This window comes from Anguilla rostrata, chromosome 8 (assembly GCF_018555375.3).
Source record: "Anguilla rostrata isolate EN2019 chromosome 8, ASM1855537v3, whole genome shotgun sequence".
Classification (NCBI taxonomy): Eukaryota; Metazoa; Chordata; class Actinopteri; order Anguilliformes; family Anguillidae; genus Anguilla; species Anguilla rostrata.
Genome location: NC_057940.1, coordinates 22,180,930 through 22,201,314, shown reverse-complemented (window position 1 = coordinate 22,201,314; position 20,385 = coordinate 22,180,930). Strand labels below are relative to the sequence as shown.

At 37.4% G+C, this 20,385-nt stretch overlaps 1 protein-coding gene across 1 annotated transcript in view; it reads left to right on the top strand.

Annotated features, from left to right (window-relative positions):
- sntg1 (syntrophin, gamma 1) overlaps positions 1 to 20,385 on the top strand; it is a 139,034-nt gene that overhangs the window by 38,524 nt on the left and 80,125 nt on the right. The window contains exon 2 of the mRNA XM_064347057.1: positions 18,391 to 18,822. The gene's annotated coding sequence lies outside the window, so the exon portion shown is untranslated. The remainder of the gene's footprint in view (positions 1 to 18,390; positions 18,823 to 20,385) is intronic.

Genomic DNA, 20,385 nt, shown 5'->3' with positions numbered 1-20,385 from the left:
ACTGCTTACTTTTTGCTTTAGTAGTTCTGCATATCACTCTCAGATTTTTCACACTTGTGGGCAAGGCGTTTATGAGCCAGAACATGGATGTAAGTTTTCCCTGTTTTATATATGGGATCTCTCAGTATTTCATTACAAACTAAAATAGAGCAACTTCATTTTTGTATTTTGACTAAGATAATTGCATTTGTGGCACTTTATTCATACCTAAATTATTAATATAAAATAGTACAAATTTAAGCTATTTTCCAAGTCTGTGTAGTGCTCACATCTGGAGCCTGAGATAGAACACCCCCTAAATAGGCGAGGATTGGCCAGATTTAGCATTTGCGTGAAGGGGTTGAAGTGAACTGTGCTCCTAGCAAGAGGACTGTATATTGTCTGTAAGGACCACATGTAAGGTTTAGGTCCTAGATCATGTTCTCACTTAGTGCCATATGACTGGGCCAAAAGACATCACAGAGTTGAGCTGACTTTGAACCAACTACAACTATATTGCAAACTTAAAAATTATAATTAGTAAATTCACAGAAATACTTTCACTAGTAATATTAGGCCATGATACACTACATGTGTATCATGGACACTACACTTCTATATAGACCTCGCTGTGTGCCCGGGGGCTTTGTCATGCTGAAACAGGAGAGGGTCTTCAAAATGTTGGGCAAGCACAGAATCATTTAGAATGTGATTGTATGCTGTATCATTAAGATTTGCATTCACTGGAACTAAGGGGCCTAGCCCAAACCATGAAAAATAGCCCTTGATAAAAGGTGTCTGCATACTTTTGTCCAAGTGTATTTTATTGATGAAGAGCAATAAAATGTTTTAAAGTATTCACAGTTATAAAGGAACTGTAAAGTCACTGACTCAGAGCTTATTAGTCATCCTACACATTTTAGAACACGTTGGACTGAATGAGAATTGCATTGCAGAAATTAATGAAACTCTGAAGCGGCATACACAGCGCTTACTGATAAGATCAGGGTTTTATTTTACCTGAGCAGGGCCATATTGTCAAGTGGATGTATGAAAAATTGTTGTGATTTGCAGGTGCTTTCCTTGCTCCTAGTGGTTCCTCTGCAATCTGGGTACTTAAAGTGCATGGTGAAACGTTGAGCCTGTGGATTTGTACCATGTCATCTTTTAATACAAAGTCTTGCTCTTTACCATAATTTCTGCTGCTTTTTCCCCCCAAGTATAGCCATACGAAGCATATTTTTGCACATGAAACCATATTCAAAGAATCTATGCGTTAATATGATTTCACATTCCAGAACTTGCATTTAATCTAAACACTACACCCAATGCTTTTTGATGTCTTGCAAAAATGCAACAGGTATACGCTTGGATGGATATTTTGCACAAAATCAATCATTGCCTTTACTATTCACTGACCTACTCAATTCACATGCTTCAAACAATCAAGCATTGCTATTAATCCTTTAGCACATCAGTGCTATTTTCAAGTATTGATGTACTTGACTACCATTATCAAGTGCATGTCAAATATTAAGCTCGGCATTAAAGTCAAAGGCTTTCACTAACTGGATCTTTTCAGGTAATTTTCGCCTGTCAGTCAAGACTACATGTCAGTAGATATATGTGTTAGCTAATGCATTAGCACTTCGCTGTGGTATGTTCTCTTCATCATCCTCATCCAATTTTAGATTCTCAATCATTTTAAAAGACCTGCACAGACCTGGGCTAGTATGCTTGAGAAATGTCTATATACAGTTAAATGCAAATGTATTAGCTTTGCTCCCCTAAAATGGTAATGTCTTAAAAGGGCTGTAATTCCTACACAGATCACCCAGTATTAAAGCTCGCACTCTGCTCTTAAAATTCCAGTAAATTGTTTTATTTGTCAATAGGAAAAAGTGGAAAGTTTTCGACTGGCCAAGTCAGTCACCTAACTTTATATCCAATTGAGCATATATTTAATTTGCTGAAAAGGAGTCTGCTGACAGAAACCCCCCAGAACCAAAGAACAACGTAAAGTGATAGCAGTGAAGACCTGGAAATGCTTTTCCATAGAATATGCCAAATATTTGGTGATGTCAATGGGTCATAGACTTGATGCAGTTATTGCATTTAAGAGCTGTGCAACTAAATATTCAACTTAATTGTTTTGATTTACTTCTTTATGTTCATCCGGTAAGTTAATTCTGCACAGCTGAAAATGGGAGACCCAACACAAAAGGCAGTATTTGTAAAATGGCAGAACATGTGCAAGTTTAGAGGTCCTCTTGTTTATTTGGAATATTTTCAGAGTATTTGTTTTTGAGCAAAGCAAGTTGCTGAATTAACACTTACTGTACTGTTCATACCCTATGTTGACAACAAATGCTGATGCTGTTTACGACAATTGCAAAGTAAAAAAAAAAAAATACAATACAGAATACGGTTTGTAGCCAGGCCTACATATGCAATTGCTTAGACCTAAAATACTAAACTGACTTATGTTCTGAGAGTGGGCTGCCCTATGGACTAGAAAAACAGTCTTATTTAGTGTAGGCTATTTCTGCAATGGAATATAAATATATATTTAAATATGAACATTTTTCACTATATTAGTGGTGATACTAGTTGGAGGAAAGACCTAAGTAGGATGGGTTGTAAAATATCAGGGGTGGAGTTCAGTTTGGTTTTAGGATTAATGAGCGTGTTTACAAGGTTCTTAAGCAACTCGTTACGTGGGTTTTCCAAACACAATTGTTAGACAAACTGTTATGGGGAACTTAACAAAGCTTCTTTGCAAAAGGCCTTCTCGCTACAGCTCGAGTATTTGATAAACTGATGTCATGAGTCTGTACCTCACTCGTTTTAGCCTATCAACACTGAAAAATGAAGTTGTCAATATATGAGAATAGGCTACATTGTGTTATCATCAAACTATAACCATTTTGATTCTGAGCATCTATTTAAATAAATACGTAGATGTTAAATCATTCAATGAATAATTGACTAAATAATTAAGGAAATGTTCCTGAAAATTCATCTGCAAAGTGGTCTAGTGGATTAAAGGTGACCCTGATTGCAGCATTTATTCTCACGATTTTTATGCACCTTTGGTTCAGGTGCAGGATTCTCTTAAGTGCAGCCATGACAATTTAGCCTATTTTTCACAATTCAGGGGTGGAAATGTTTTGGCCTTATTTGAACATGTATACAGGCGCAGCAATTTGTTTTGTTTATGAAACATAATTAGATTATCATTCGTTTATTAACTGCATTTAATTGGATTAAAAATAATCAAGTTATCAATGTGACATTGTCACGTTCAATTTAATGTAATACACTGTCATTCAAAAGCGTATTGAAATGCAGTTTGAATATGCGGCTGCTACACTTTTTAGGCTATTGTAGGCTGTTATTGTACATGCGCTTTCAAAGCGCATGCACATTTTGTGTGCTGCCAGAGCGGACGACTGCAAGTGGGGTCTTTGCTGTGAACGAGATGGCTCGTAATTTAAGATTGAATTAAAGAGACATCTTTGTTACAAAAGTGTTTGGGAAACCCACGTTATTTTAAGAATTACCGTAAGAGGCATTTAAAGAAGTTCTTAGCATTAAGAGGCTTTCGGGATACCCACCGCAGAGTAGAAATCTCAGTAATGTATTGGGGTAAAAACAAAAACTGAAGAAATAAACAAAATATATCCACATTGTCACAATCGATCCCTCTTTTTTGTGTAATGCACTTGGGCCAAAATACAGATTAAGTATCTAGGACAGTAAGAGCAGTGTTTGCTGGGAAAAGAATGAAGGTCACCGTGGTGATGTTCTGCATGACCTTGTCAATCGTTTAAGTTGTCTTACATGCAGTTCTACCCAGTGGCCAATTTCCATGGCTTGAAAAAAGTCACATCCTATTACAGAGGACCCCGTCTACCAGACCACCCCTGAAGTCACCATGAAATTTTCTTGCAGCTACAAGATTGCCGAGCTTGGATAATTCCTCCGTCAAAACTGAGTGTATTTCTACTCACGTGTATTTTATTTAATAGATTTTTGCCTGAGTAAGAAGATCAAGACATTCCACTACTCACATAAGCGTATGAATTGAGATGAAAAATACTTGTGTACTGCAATTTGTTTGCCACCTGGTGCCGCATGTGAACAGAATTCACATGCTGGATTATGTATGGAATTTTTACTCAATGATTACCTGATTGAGCTTCAGCCCAGCACATTAATGGCATGTGTATTTCATCTTCATTAATTGCTTACTCTTATATTATGGGGCTATTGAATTGACTGGAAAATCAATGTTATCATGCATGATTTTCACACTAAACAGTGCAGAAATCCATTTCTGAAATGAAATGTGACATTTTGAGGTGCTTGAGTTTGAGCTCTATATCACCTTCTGGTACAGTTTGTCACTTTCTGGTACGGTTTCTGCTTCACAACACCAATCATTTTATCTACATTATGAGAATGCATTATGCCCTCACAAAATAAAAAGACTACAGTTGATGAAATGTTATTAGTTCAGAGTTCAAATAAATACTTCTGGTGAGGGCTGATAGATGACTCAGTTGGTTAAGTCTGTGTTTCATAGGTGAGCCGCACAGCCTTGGATCGAATCCGGACCATGGCAGGGCCAATTTGCAGTTGCATTGCCCAGGGCATTAGAGGGTTCAGTCGGTTAGGGGCCCATGTTAATTAACATCTAGCAAACCCTGCTGGTTGATTTGGATCCTGGTATGGTGTGAAAAGAAACAGGTGACACCAAATATGGATGTCTACAATTTCCTGAATCGGCAGTGGGGTTTTGCACATGAGCCCAGCTGCGGTTGCAGACAGTGTGCCATTCCAAATTGTGGTGGGAATTAAACATGCTCAGCATCACATTGAGTGCCAAATTTATAGACCGATAGATACAAGTTTTCATGAAACATTTTTTTGAAATTTCATGGGACTAATGAGATTTCCACTGACTACTCTCTTGAGAGCATGTTCAAGTTAATGTTTGTTAAATAATTTGTGAAGTAGCTACTGTTTAAAAGATATTTATTCAATTTATGAAATAACATTGCCTTTGAGAATGCTTTAGTATTCAAAATATCTGTATTTATGAACAAAAAAAGTAGAATACATAAACATTGAGATAAACTTGGAATGGGGATGAGGATATGAAACCGAATATTCATGCCATCTAATATACGATTATGGGGCAATTTATGCATATTCCATTATGATTCCCTTATTATTTATTGGTCATTTATTTAAAAATTGAATGTGATCTCAATTTAATTATCTGCACCAATGGAAACACCTTCCAACAGGTTATCTGTCTGCCATCCTTTTTTGTATGGGAAGTTTTTCTGTAAACAGATATTTCATTTTTGAATAGACCATTAGTGTGGTGACAATGCTTTATCTACCTCTCTGATTAACTTGCTTTGTCTGCATCCCTCATTTGGTGCACTCATTATACAGAAAGCTGTGAACCTGCTATAGCTTGAGTCTGTACCAATCAAGCTTGATGATATGCAAATCTGTGAATTGGCCATGTATTTCTGTGCTCTGATGTTATTTCCAGATGGCCGTTTTTTTTCTTTACTATTTTAGTCATTCTTTCATCTTCTATTTAGTTATTCTGTAATGTTCACCATTTCAAACGTAATATGATTTCATGGTAAACAGGTTAGTCATACATATTTTCTCTTTCTATTACTACAGTGTCCAAGTCATGATTATGATGATTTTTTATTCCTTTTTCAAATACATACTTGCAAAAATCATGACCATGGGCAATAATTGAATAACTGAGTGTGAGGAGAATAGAAACTAGCAGAGTTATCACTTCGCCTTTGGTTGAGTCTTTGGATATCATACATTTTGATATAACTGTTCACACAAAAATGAAAACATGTATTATTTGTTCATAAGAATGATGAAATAGCTTTTTTTTATTCAACCCAACAATATAGTTATGTTTTGCCAGTTTCAATGGAAGCTTTATGACCTCAATTTATGTTGCGTTGTGCTTGTTTAAAAAAATTAAAAAATAATTAAAGATAGCTATACCGGGGTTTTGAATTGTGTATCCCAAACTGATAAAGCAAAGGTTATAAATAAAAAGTCCCTCATGTTTGAAGAGGGTATGACACTGATTGAGGTCCTTGCCAAGACTGCTTACATTCATAATATGGGCCCGCCAGACTGAAGAGTATCTGTGTACAGTACATTCTCCTAAATGGTTATCTAAAGGGTTTATTCCAGCCTGACAACTGTAAATGGTTTCACTAGGTGAGTAGATCTGCGATATGTGTAAAACAATGATATAAAATAGACTTTATAGTCCAATCACAAGACTAAATAAATGGTTATTCATTTTGGCCCTGAATTTCCAAATCACGCCCTCCTAATAAGACTAAATGTAGTTAGTTGAATAGGATCTTGCCTAAATTTGTGAGGGCGGGGAAGGGTGAAGACCAGACGCGACCAAACAGGGGATCTATAAGTTACCAAAGGGCACTCCAGTAACCACTGAGTCTCGTGAGAGACAAAATAAGGGGGTGCTATACTCCTAGGGGACGTATCCCAAATAATGAATAATAAACCCCTAAACAGGTAACTGAGGAAGAAGGAGTATATAAGGAAAATAAAGGAATAGGGAAAAGAGAAATGAAAAATAAACAACTTCGAACCGAAGCTGAGAAAAAGAAAATGTCTTTTCAAAAACAAACAGAAGAAGTTCTGAGGCCAACTAAAACCAGGGGGAAAACTGGTTAGTAAAGGGTAGAAAGGTTTGTGCCCCAACGGTGACACAATAACCCCTTAAAACCGCCGGCCTCATACCTCTTTCCAAAAAACAAACAAACTGACGTCAGAATTCTTTTTTAAATCTCTTTGTTCTTAAATTCCTTATACCTTTCTCAGGAATACGACAGGGAACTGGCTAGAGCAAAACACGTTACACTCAAGCACCGTTCCACTGCCTACTGACGCTTTAAATACCCAGCCACAGGTGTGGCTGGTAATCAGCGGAAGATGTGAGCAACCCACAGGTGAAACCGATCAGAGGTAACCCTGCAGGAATGCATGGAATGTTCAAGCAGGAACAATCCTCCCACAGGAACCAAAAATAACGATTAGCCGAGTGGCTAATCTGCAAGCTCGAACTAGTCGTCCCCACACCCCAAAATAACGATTAGCCGAGTGGCTAATCGGAATGCTAACCACTGAGCCGGTGCAGGCACAGAAAAATGATCTACCTGCACAGAAACCGTGACAAAATTTCTCTGGGATGGTTGACTGGTTGGATGGGGAGAAAGACCTCTGTCAGTGACTTTGGAGCAGCCAGGCCATTAACTCCATTATCTCCAAACCTATATACCATACAGACATGGTTCAAAGCATCAAATCACAAACTATTTATAATAATATTGTATTAGCATGTAATGGGGAAAAGAGTTTTGCTTTCCCATTTTGGCAGAGTTTAATGTTTGCCATCTTTCTAACAGTACCTGCTGTCATTGACTGAGTCAACAGAGTGAGTGTAATGTTAGTGAAGATGGCACCGAAATCTGCATTGCAATTTTGTCCGGCAGGTAGCCTACCAGTCGTATGGTAACTGGTGCCATAGTGCTACCGGGTTTCGGCACCCAACCCTATTCAGACAGCTACATGACAACAAGGTAGGCCCTAAAACCTCTGACTACTATAGCAAGTTTCAACCAGGCAGGGGCTTGGTTTGTGTGGCTGCACCAACAACATTACTTGCAGCGATCCAAATGATCAAGCATACAGGCAAGCTAAATGACCATTCATGGCCATTTAAGCAAGTGTTTAAAACTTACTTAAAAGCACACTCATGTTTAATGATTTGGTATGTTGATGTGTTTTTTTCATGTCAGTCAATGTTAAGGGAATTTTGTGCATGCTTGCTGACGCAGATAGGCTTGCCATCCATCCAAAAATTATCCAGTAAAACACAGAATTGTTTCATAATTGAAAAGTGTAAAAAATAAAGAAATAAAAAATATTATTTATTGAACTTGTTCAGGACATGTTTTGACATGAGAATCAGTGCCAAATTTAGATTGGACATGAGGGCATCAGGCCAGAAAGCACATGATAAAAGCACATACTTACCATCAAAAGACAATGGAGAAAGTAGCATACAACATTAAAATTTTTAAGTACAAAAATGATTTATTTATTCCATACAGTGTTCTCCAAAAGAATAGTAACGATAGAGTGAAATTTGTTATTTTTTCTATGAACCGCCCCCTCCGTTTTCAGCTGTGAAAATAAGAATGACAATGACCCTGACCAGTATACAGCTAATGTTAGCAAGGTCAAACCTCAAACAGCAGGAGCCAGTAGACCTGGAGATAAGGAGGAGGGGGATGGTCAGGAGAAAGAGGTACAGTATAGAACAAGATTTTTGAGAGCGCCAGAACAAGTGAGGGCCTTGCTGAATGTGACATAAAACAGGCAAATGGTAAAGTACAATTCCTGGCCGCAGGAAACACGCAGAATAACTATATCCAGCAGACCCTGTCTTCTTCTGTATTCAAGGGAATATCCAAACTCTAATAACTGCTGGCCCCTGTCAAAATGATCTGAGAGACAATGCACCCATGCACCCACAATAGGGAAATGTGACATTAGCTTCTCCTGCAGTATAGACAGACACGGGCTTGTTTACTCACCAAAAACAGATTGCATGTTCTGTTTTTTTATTTTTATTTTATTATTGCTGGTTGTTTAGGGATAGTGATAGCATTGACATCTGGGCAGATACAAATAAGGGGTTTTCACATTTTCATAAGGGAAAAGAAGGGATTGAAAAACACAAGGGCCAGGCTCGCTTGAGCAACGAAAAAACGTGATGACAAAATACTGCATGACTCAGGATGAATATTGGGGCCATTAAAGGCAGAGAGTGAGGGCATATTGAAAGAAACCACCAGGCGCTTCAAAGGTTAATTGATACCTCCCTGCACTTACCACAGCTAGGAAATGCTTTCTGAAGTCACCGAGTGTCTATAGGACTATAGCAATCGTCAATGAACAAAACTTCCTTCAACTGCTTAAGTTCTTGGCTAAATATGACAAAATCACTCTGCAGCCTCTGAGTTACTCAAACACTGGGCAAAAAGGGGGGTATGCCTTGATAATTAAACATCCACATAAACGTATACCATCTGTAGAGTAAAAGAATCCTGCAGCTCCAAGAACGTTTCATGTGCATTGCTGTGTGCACAATCTGAACTTGATTCTTCTTGATGCAGACACTTACAATAACTGGGTGTCATAGTTCATAGTCTAGGTTGGTGTGCCCTTTTTCTTACTTTGGGCACTTGCCCCTCTAAAGGTCTCTGCAAAGCCCTGTCCATGAGTGTCAATCACTCAAAGAAAACAAATTTTCATTGGCCCATACTTTCTACCAGCATATTCAAGTACGCCAAGCAAAGTACCCTGTAAGACACGGGGCCAGACTGATCCGGAGGGTTTGACTTGAATTGCATAAGCCCTTAAACAGTTTAAGTGTGTTTGAGTCTTGAGTTGTTTGTGCGTTATGCTTCGTGTACACTTTGTGTGTCATTGAACTTTGTGAATTCTCATTATGTTGCTGCATAATTTCTGTGCGATGTACAGATGTAAAGGAATACAAAATTAACTATTTCATGCCAGCAAAATCATTTGGTGACTTTGCATGAAACCTGCACTGAACACTGTTTGGGTTCATTTTAGAATGTTGCCAAATGATTAAATCCACCATGGATTGAATGAATGAATGAATGAAGCCTTTATTGCCCCTATGGGGAATTCGCTGTTTGCATTGTTCAGTTCACTTGGATTTCATGCTACAACTTATCCCATTTATGAATAAATTTTAATTAAAAAAAAAACAATGAACCCATGAGCAAGGCTGATTCAGAAATAACAATATCATTGAATAGGTAGGAAGAGAAACCCAAAAACACATTCTGTTAAATTAATTGTTTCTGGGTTTTTCATATTTCTTCAGATTTAGTGTAGGATTTGGACTGGCCCAGACATTTTTTGTGTGTGCATTAAAATATATTTGAGATATTTCAGAAGTTTCTGATGACCTGCCCTTGAAATAAACTTGAAATACTCTTCTAGAAGCTCCAAAGCTGCTTGGTCAGTGACATTATGCCACAGAAGGCTGTACATGTGCATATTATCTCATTTTTATTTTATTTTTAATTGTAACCTGTGGCACGCACAACAACCAATGTCTGTTTATAATTCTGAGTAAATGCTATAAATGAATCTGTTCTTATTGACAGCCTTTGGACATAACACCACTATGCAAGTTACTTTGAAGTCACTTGAAGCGTACTGTCTTGCTTTAGACTCCCAAAGCACCGTTTCCTGAATTTTCAGTACAAGGCAGCTGTGAGGCAAATGTGAGTCTCCTTTTATTGAATTGCATTTGCCCTTAAATTGCATTTGATTAAATATAAGAGACAGCTTTTCAGATGAGTTGTTGCATGAACCTGCTGAATCACTGTGGTTATTAAAGATGGAATGTAGGATGGATTCCTGCAGTAGGATTTGTCTCCTGGCAAAAAAATTATAAAGCAGGCTCTCTTAGTTTAGTTGTGTAATAGTCCTGTGGTTTATATCAGTCATTCTCTCTTCACCTCAGCTGATGTGTGGTTGGTGTTTTGCAACAGAAATTGTTGCCACTTATCACCCACATTTGTGGTGGATGAGATGATTCAGGCTATGAAAACATTTGAAACCCAAAAGGTGCTATTTATATGCAAACCGTCATCAGCGACACTATTATATTTATTTCATTCTGTCTATAGAAAACATAAATATCCATCTTGTCTTTACCATGTAGGTGGGTACTACGTGTTTCTTGTAACATTTGTATCTTGGCTGTAGTCTCATAGTGCCTTTCTATATGGTTATGGACATAGACTGAACCTTGATTTTCAAAAGATGCTTCCTTCTGAGTGAATGTACATTTAACAAATTGGACATTTTGAACTTTTGATGGTCAGATGCATTTACTTTAAAAGGGATATTAAAGGGATCCAAATGTTAAATATTTATAAAACTCATCCAACTTCCAGAACCTGAAAAAATAAACACACATTTGACTGGCATGTATGTAATTTGGTTGATTTTAAATGCACTTTCAACATAAGAAAAAATAGGTTTCTTCTACCTGGGGAGTCTCAGGATTCAGTCAGAGAACAATCTGCTATGCTCAATTGAGCTTCCATTTGATTAAACTCATGCCACAGAGACACTGCTTGCTATTTGTTAGCCATAACCTCATGCAGGCAGCTCACTTTATTGATCAGAAATCCACAGTTTTGTGCTGTAGTGCTACATAAATGAAAGGAACACGTTGCAGACACATGCCACAGTTGAGCAGGAATTGAAAAGTAGGAAATCAGATTATCCGTATTGATTTATGATTAATCCCCATTAAATGGATGCAGTCTTTAATAACTAACTGAGTTTGAATGGAGTTACCTAACCAATAATGCAATATACTTACATAGGTTTAATAAATGTGATGTGGCACACTGTAAATGAACAATAAAAAGATCTGTGCATATGCTCTCACATTTAAATGGAAAAAAAATACTGCTTTCTGGTTTATCAAATTACTCATGCTAATCTTCAGCGATTCTAAATGTTAATGAATATGCAAATGAATCAGCAATTACATTTGTATGATGATGTGATCATTTGCATACAGGAGATTACACTTAATTTTACACATAAGTTAAAATGTGTCCCTCTGGGCTCCTGCTTCATGCGTAAGGGAATAGCAGTAGACAAAAGATCGTATTGAACAGCTTAAGACACACCTTACTAATCATAAATACCTGTGAAGCCATTTTTCTCAAATATTATGGTGCCCTGAAATGGGGGGAGGGGGGAAGGGTATGCATAAAAAGGACTATCATTTCTACTTAGTGAAACCAAAATGTTTAAAAATGCCCTTTTATAAAAGCTGAGAATCTATGACCACATGTGAATTGATGACAAATCTAAAATTTTGGAGTACAGAGCCGGATCACGAAAAGTTTTTTGTCCGAAACATTATGAAACTCACGGTATATAAGAAATATCAGAATAATCACAGTATATCACTCCTTCCAGACAATGACTATCTGACTTCAGGTAAACACACAATTTAGATCCAGCTTCACTATGCCGCACAAGATGGCCCTGAACATAGTTTCTTATCTTCTACATGAACAAGTGTAAGACCACGTGGATAGCACTGCTATAGAACAATGCCTGTTTAGTGTCTGTGAAGTACTGGTGAAAGCACAACTTTGCATCATTTTGATATGATCAATGTGGGACGTTGACAGTTTCTAGGAACTGTGTATCTTAAGCATGTACCAGTGGCAGCTGGTGCCCTACACTGTTGTTGGGTTGTGCTCTCATCATTTGCATAAAACAAATGTGGTTTGACGAGTTGCATACCTGCTTTTTTCCTAGAGCTTTGCGTTGAAATAACTTTGTAGCATTTTACTAAGACCTACTTTACTTCGTACAAGGACAAAAAAAAAATCATAAAGTGCCATTTAACTGATGATCATTCATCAATAAGATGTGTACATGTACAATATGTAAGGGAAAGAAAGTGGGTACATGGAATATCCTTGCGTATAACCAGGACACCACTTGTATAAATAAATATCCAAACACTCGTAAACATCCCTACAATGTCAGTTTACAGCTGTTTTACTTGATGTTGACCCAAATAGACTGCTATGCTGTTCTTTTCACTTTCTGTGAAAAGTAATATCAGTTTGAAGAGGCCTTGTAAAATAGTGGTTTTGTGTTCTGGACACTATAAATCAGGGGCACTTAAACATGTAATTTATCCAACCCTCAACGCGCAATGTTAAGCTGCAGCGCTAAAATGTCCACCATTGTGACCCCAGTTTAGAAACCCCTGGCATAGGTAGTAAAAAGCGAGTCATCAAAAGCGTTTATTAATAATTGGAGGTAGTGTTTGTGTAGAATATGCACTTGCTTTGCATGCTTTGTGCCAGGTTGTATTTATGGTACATAACATGCTTTGCAGCTGGTTGCTTCTGGCTCGCATGCGTCGCGTCAGGATAAAGCCGCAGGATTCTGTAGAAACCCAGACAACACTATGGTCTTCGGGCATATATACTCCACTTCCTCCCAGAGTATCGTTATATTTTGAGCGTAAAGCATCAGCATCTTCATGTCACGTTCTCATCTCAATCCTGCTGCTGCTCATATGTGCCCTCTCCGTCCACAATGAGGGAAGAAACAGGATTTAATCAGGTGGCCGCAGCCATTAGCGAATCTCCCTGCACATTTGCAGTGCACTGCTTCGCACCTGACGGCTCAGCAGAGCTGTTACAGACAGCCTCTCCTTCTCATTTATGGTGAACATTGGTGATCGCTGGTATCCTGACCTTCAGAAGATGATGGCGTAGCTGCTTCCACTGAGCTGAACTGTCTATGCGCGGGGTCACTAAAAATGGATATTTGCGATTCAGTCAAATAATCATGGAGGTGAAACATTAACAAAGGCTTAAACTTGTAGAGGAGGTCTGACTCATCTCCAGTGACTTGCCTGTCAAGACAGCATGTATTTGCCTGCCGATCTTTGCCTGGTTAAATCATGTCTGGCTATAAATAGTCCAAATGCACACAGTAGTGGGGACAGTAGTCTATAATTAGTGAAATGCATAACAAAATGATTAAATTGATCATAAAAATTTGTAACTTTATTTTTCCTAAATAGTTCTAAATAGTTTGTATTTCAGCATCATGTTTTAAACTATTTATCTGCTGTTTTTCATATTTTGAAAATGCTATATTTTATATTTATGTATCTTTTATACCATCAGGTAAATCAATGAGGCAGTGGAAACCCCCTTGTTATTAATTGAAAATACCAATAACATTATGTTGTGCTAGTTCCTTTGAATCTATGTTCTAGATTCTAATTATTCTGCCTCATAGATATGGCACATCAGCCAATATAGATTGGCTGGAATATGGATTGACCTTTTGATTGATATATAAGATTTGGCAAGCATAAAAATTCAATAATTAACTGTTAGTTTTCTTTAATGTCAGTCATAATTTTGTTGTGCTCTAGCTGTCATTTACCTGAGGGCAAGTAATTGCATTGTTGTTTTTATTATATTCAGTATGGGTCTGTGCTCATCTCAATCCCCGCTTTAACTTCCTGGTCTAAATATGCTGTAAAATTCTTTGTTTTTATTGTATTGTTTAAAATGTGTTTTTAAGTATGGTTGACATCTGTGGACCAGACATAAATTGTCACCCTACAGTTTTCTAGTGTTTATAGGTTGTAATTTAAAGTAATAATTATAATTTAAAAAAATAAAAAAAATAATAATAATCATAATAATAATCATAATAATAATAATAATAAGCATTGCCCATCATGTAGCCCATTTATTTGCTGAAGCCAACAACCTGAGTTAAACTTAATTAAATGCGATGTCCTGCTTTAAAGCCAGTTAAGCCTTAGGCTCTGTGTCCAGTGAGTGAACAATCACATTACCCTCCTGCTCTTTCTTTTCCCAGTGTAGAGCATCTGCAGTCCTAAGTATTTTTGAAGGAAGGGAAGGGCACACACAAAACATTGTTTAATTTTGAAAAATATAAAGCCAGTTAGTCTGAGAAATGTCAGTCCAACAGGTATATTACACCTGAAATAATCCTTCAGTGTATTGCATAATGAGTAATACGTTGAACTCCTTAACTTGTCTGCTTAAACTTCTAAAATCATGGTTCAAAGATGAAATTGTGAAAGAAATGACAATAAATCAGAGCTTATTTCTCACAGGAGAACAGCTCTGCCTAAAGGAAATGTTTTAATGATACCTTAATCCTTTACTAAAGTAAAACGATTGGTTCTTCAAACCGACGGGGAATGTTGTTGTAACTACAAGGTGTCCATCCACCAAAGTGTACCAATTTTTATTTTATTTTTTTGTTGAAATGCAGTGCAATAGATTAAGAGATGATTATTCTGAATGAATCTGCTCTGTGTTTGTTTTTCCTCTGGCATGACAGGGCAATAAGCAGTCAGCAGGATGGATGACATAATTTATGGTCTTCATAAAGTCCACAGATTGTTAATTGACATAAACAGTCTTTGCCAGAAAACAGCGGTGCTGTGATTGATGGGTCTTTGCTTGTTTCATGTGTCTTGATAATAGCTTTCTTTCTGATCAGTGATCAGCCCATATCTGATCAATATAAAATAAGCACATGGACTGCCGCATTTCAAAGAGACTTCAGTATTTGTATGCCGTCATAGGGAAGTGTTACAGATGCAGAGCTGTTTTTTTGTTTTTTTTTGAGAACCTGCAGGCATTACAACTGAGCCTAATGCTTTTTTTGAAAAGTAGTTGCCCAATTGGGCAAATGCCATTCAGTCTGTATAGTAAAAAGAAAACACAGACTTGGTTAACAGGCAATAAATAGTTTAACTGACAAAAAACGTTTATGTTCATACAGGCAGTAGAATGACAGTGCAAAATTATGTAATTGACCCAAATACTGTAGACATTGAAAACATGTCCTTCGTAACTGTTAGTCGTTACAATTAGTCATAGTGAAAATTGATTTCTCAGAACCACAGATAATTATGGCTTTACTCCATTAAATAGACGGTCAAGCAGCTTGTGTGTTTCTCTGCTGATGTTTCCTTTAGAACGGCAACAAAAATGGCAAAGAATGAACCAAAGAGGAATTTTAATGAACTTGGAATTTTAATGACATTGGAATTTTAACAGTAAAACACAAGAAATATTTTTATCAGGTAATGAAATGTGCTTGGACAGATGCAATTGTGCATTATAGTTTTAAACCTATGATAACTATTGAATTGTAATATAGTGTGTGTGTGTGTGTGTGTGTGTGTGTCAGCATGACCTTCAATAACCTAAACTTTTTTGAAATTATTATTAAAATATTGCTGCATTGCTCTTATCTGGATCTCTCAGTTGCTCTGTGTTATGTAACTATAGCTCTGCTTGCAACTCATTGCCTGCATCATTACCTTACCTTCTCCTCTGTCTCCAGTACTGAGACACCAGCACACTGCTCCCTCCTGTCATCCATGTCATCCATTTTACTTTTTAAAATGTAGTGAACGTGAAATTCGGAACAAATTAAATATTTCCTCAACGGTTTCCAGGCATTAAACTTGCTTGCATGTTGTCCATGTTTGAAAAGAGCTGAATGAGTTAAATGTAAGGAAGAACATGAGCAGTGTACTGAGACACATAAACACTATAGTTTCATGTGGAGGTCATTTGATTTGGAAGCTGTGAAAGGGGCATCAAGTGTGAATGAGGCTGTAAAGAAGAAAAATCTTGAATACTCCCAAATTTCAGTATATGTGTGTGTGTGTGTGTAGGGTTGTCATGGTAAGAAAAAAATACATGCATGCAATAATGCAATCATACAAACATGCACACTCGCACACACACATAGGGCTTGGAGCACAGGGCTGAAGAAACATTGGTACGCTTGCGGTCATATGTATGGTTTGGCTATTTTCTGGAATTGTGAAGTGATGCTTCCATTGCATTGTAAACTCTTTTTTTTTAATGTGATGGAAATGGTTGTTTTCCAGATATTAGTCGATTGTGTTACCAAGGAAATGGCACCTTTCTTGCATAGTAACCTTTCATTTTGAATGCAATACGTCTAAAAAAAGAAGTGAATGCTCTTGTTATAATATTTTGGCTAGTGATCATGGCATAAATGGGATAATCCACCCTTAGGAGTGCAATTGTATGATTTTAATGTACTCCATTGTGTCAGGTGGTTCTTCGCCCCTGCATTTTGCATTAAAATATAACTCCACATCTCATTGTGGATTTTCCCTTGCTTGCTTTACTTTTTTACATTTCATAATTTGATTTATAGAGTGGAACAAAACATAAAACAAATGTGTTACATGAAAAATGGGTTATGTGCCATGATGTATATAATGTGAAATAAATGGGAAGTATAGGATGGGAAAGTGAAACATGATCTGGCATTATTTCTATAAAAAAAAGTATCTGACACTAAGGGAAAACAGCAGGGAAATGCTTGACAGCAGGCACTGAAAATGTAAATCAGTAATCCTGTCTGAGTAGAGCTTGACTAATTACATGTACTGTATGAGCAATATGTACACATTACTGGTTAAAATTATGATTTTAGCACATGTCAATATGTCTACTGTGTAACAGCAGTAACACAAGACTGGATGCTTTTACTAAGCTCTGTACTTTTTTGTAATAATGAGTGTTAACATTTTTGGACCATATATCTGATAACTTTGTTGAAAGTATCTTGCATTTAATCACAATGCATACTTTGAGACCTTATTTGTATTAAATTCTCAAATTTTGTATAAATGCAACTGTACATCTCCCAGACAAGTAAATGAGCCAGTTCTCTTTCAAAGCACTGGCATTAAAGGGAAAAAGCAGCCAAGCTGATTGGCCAGAAACCAAAGCCCCACCTCAGCCACACATGTTTTTTCTTTGTAGACCAGCCCCTTTTGCCACTGCACTGCAGCGTGCCCACGTCTCTCAACAAAAATTGAGTTGGACACAGCATAATGAAAGTACATAATAAAAGTAGGATGAGAGATTTGCAAGTGCACCTTGACTGCAGAATTAGAGACCATAATATCTGATGTCCATATGTAAAATGCGCATGCACACATATAGTAACGATATATAACATATAGAAAAGACAGACTTGTTGTAGATATTGCTCTTTAACAAATGTAAACACTAAATGGGAATATATCTGAATGAATTCAGTGTTATGCATATCTGCCATAAGCACCAGTTTACCACTCTGACATTCAAATGGAAATTTATGTGTGAATGCTGGGGCATGTGCAGGGTAACTGCTCAAATGAAGATGGCCGTCATATTCTCTCTCCCCGAGTCCTCTAAAACCCTCTTAACTCCTCAGACCACATGCCAATGTATTGCAAGCTAAGAGCTATAAGAAGGCAAACACCTTCTGTCTTCTCTTCTGGTTCCCTTATGCAATTTTGTTGTAGATATTCCATATTGTAGATATTCCGAGGGAATTCTTTCTTTCAGTGCAGCATGTTACAGTAATCTGCCAGTTGATTAGATTAAAGTTTTTCAATGCAATATGAATTCAACTATGAAACAGATTGTGAACTGCAATCCGGCAAGCTTACTTTCAGACTTGGCTCACTCCACTTTACAGTGTTGCTCATTTCTGTGACAAGCATTCCCACGGTTGCATCCATCCTTAACCTAATGTGCTGAAAAAACAGCCTAGCTTAGAGTCCATTCATTTTCTGTGATGCAGTGAAGTGTACTGAGACCAGCTGTTCTCTCTTCCCAGCACGTGGAAACATCACAGCCCGACTGGAGTTATCCCTGACTGGCCACGTGGACATTCCTTGTTGCATTCCCTGGGTCACACCGATCACCCCGCCCTGTGCGCTGATTGATCAAACAGACTGCTTTGCCCGCAGCCTGACAGGATTGCTTTCAGACTAACTGGTCACACAGACGGACCCACCTACAGTCTGATTGGCTGCACAGACGGTTATCTGCCAGCCATCTGCAGCCTGACTGGTGACACAGACAGCCCTGCCTCAAGCTAGACTGGTCATGAAGACAGTCCTTCCCACAGCCTGATTGGTCACACAGACTTCCCTGCCCACAGCCTGATTGGTCATTCTGAAAGTGTTCACTGCTGCCTGGATTCAAAAACAAACCTCTTCATTCCATGGCTTGACCTTCTTACCATGCAGTGTGCTGCTTCAGTGAGGTGAGAGTATCTGTATCTGTTCTATTATATATTAAAAAAAGACAAATGATCAAATGTTTGCCATTTGCTTGATCACTACACAAATTAGTTTGCAACCTTTAGCAATGTCGCATGTGAAACATTGTGATTCTGCTGCTATTCTCTTTCCCTGCTCATTATAGTTATATATTGATGTCTGTAATTAATTCCTCAGGATTCTCTCCTCCTATAATTCACTTCACATCCCACACATCTGATATTCTCGGTATATGAATTTCTTACCTTGTTGCATCACACTTTTCAGAAGCAAATGTATATTGTCCCAATGCCCTTATTATCAATTGCCATATTCATAATATTCTGCATCTTTAAGTTTTAAATGTGAATTAGTGTTCCTTACAAAAAGAAGTCAATATATATTTTCACATTTGCTACAATTTATCAAGCTATACAGGTGAGATCAGTTTCTCATACAGTCATAATTAATTTGTAGATAGTATGTACTTGTAATAAAACTCATTCTTATGACCTTTAATGTACCCCACCACCAATAAACAGATGCTATTATTAATCACTGTGATGTTGGTGAAATAGATACCATAGTACCATATTGAAGGTTACTCCCATCATGCCACCAGAGACAAGTTAATTTTGTACATTTACATTTTGAAAAAAATCTCAATGAGTTTATTTATTTCAATTGTGCTAACATATTGGTGCATATTATACATCGTTAAACTCTTCCAGGGTCAGACAGCTGATCATGTGGAATGGTACGTATACATAGCCTAATGGTCAATAGCCTGTATATTTCAAACAATTTATATTATACTGATACACATCACAAACTGTTGTTAATGCACATTTTAAATGTTTGAAAACGAATACATTTAAACTGAACACATTTAATGTAATATGAATACATTAGATACACTTTATAACAACCAGAAGAATTTCTTACTTCAGTATCAGCATTGGACTGCTAAAAAAGTAAAAAAGAAATTTGTTTAGTTATCACTGCTTAAGTGTACAACCCATTCAAAGCACAGTATTGAATAATGCCATAGGACAACAAGAGACTTAAAAGTGAAGTGCCCAAATCTGACAGGATGACAGTGGGGAAACTTTAATAAGAGGATTATATTGTATTGCTCCTTTATTTCCCATTAACTTTATTCCACATTACATTTTGGGACACATACTGTCGATGTGCTAGTTTCTCCAGAAGCAAATTTACTAAAGCTCTTGTCCATGCTGTCTGTTTGCTTTATCCCAGAGAACCCCACACACACACACGCACACAGACACACACAAACACACACAAACACAGATACACACCCAGTTCCTTGCTGGTAACCTCTTCAGTAAGATGAAATCCATACATTTTGGAAACGCCAGGGTGGCATGCCTGATAAAGGCACCAAAGGGCTTAGGCTCACGTTATCTACCTCTAATTCTCTGGCCTGTGAGCTAGCCTACCATACAAACCCATTACTCTTTACTTCAGTCCACTAGCCCTGGCAATCTCACAGTGCAGCTTTAGTGGGGTGATGTGGTGCATGGCCTTGCGGGGTAAACCAACAT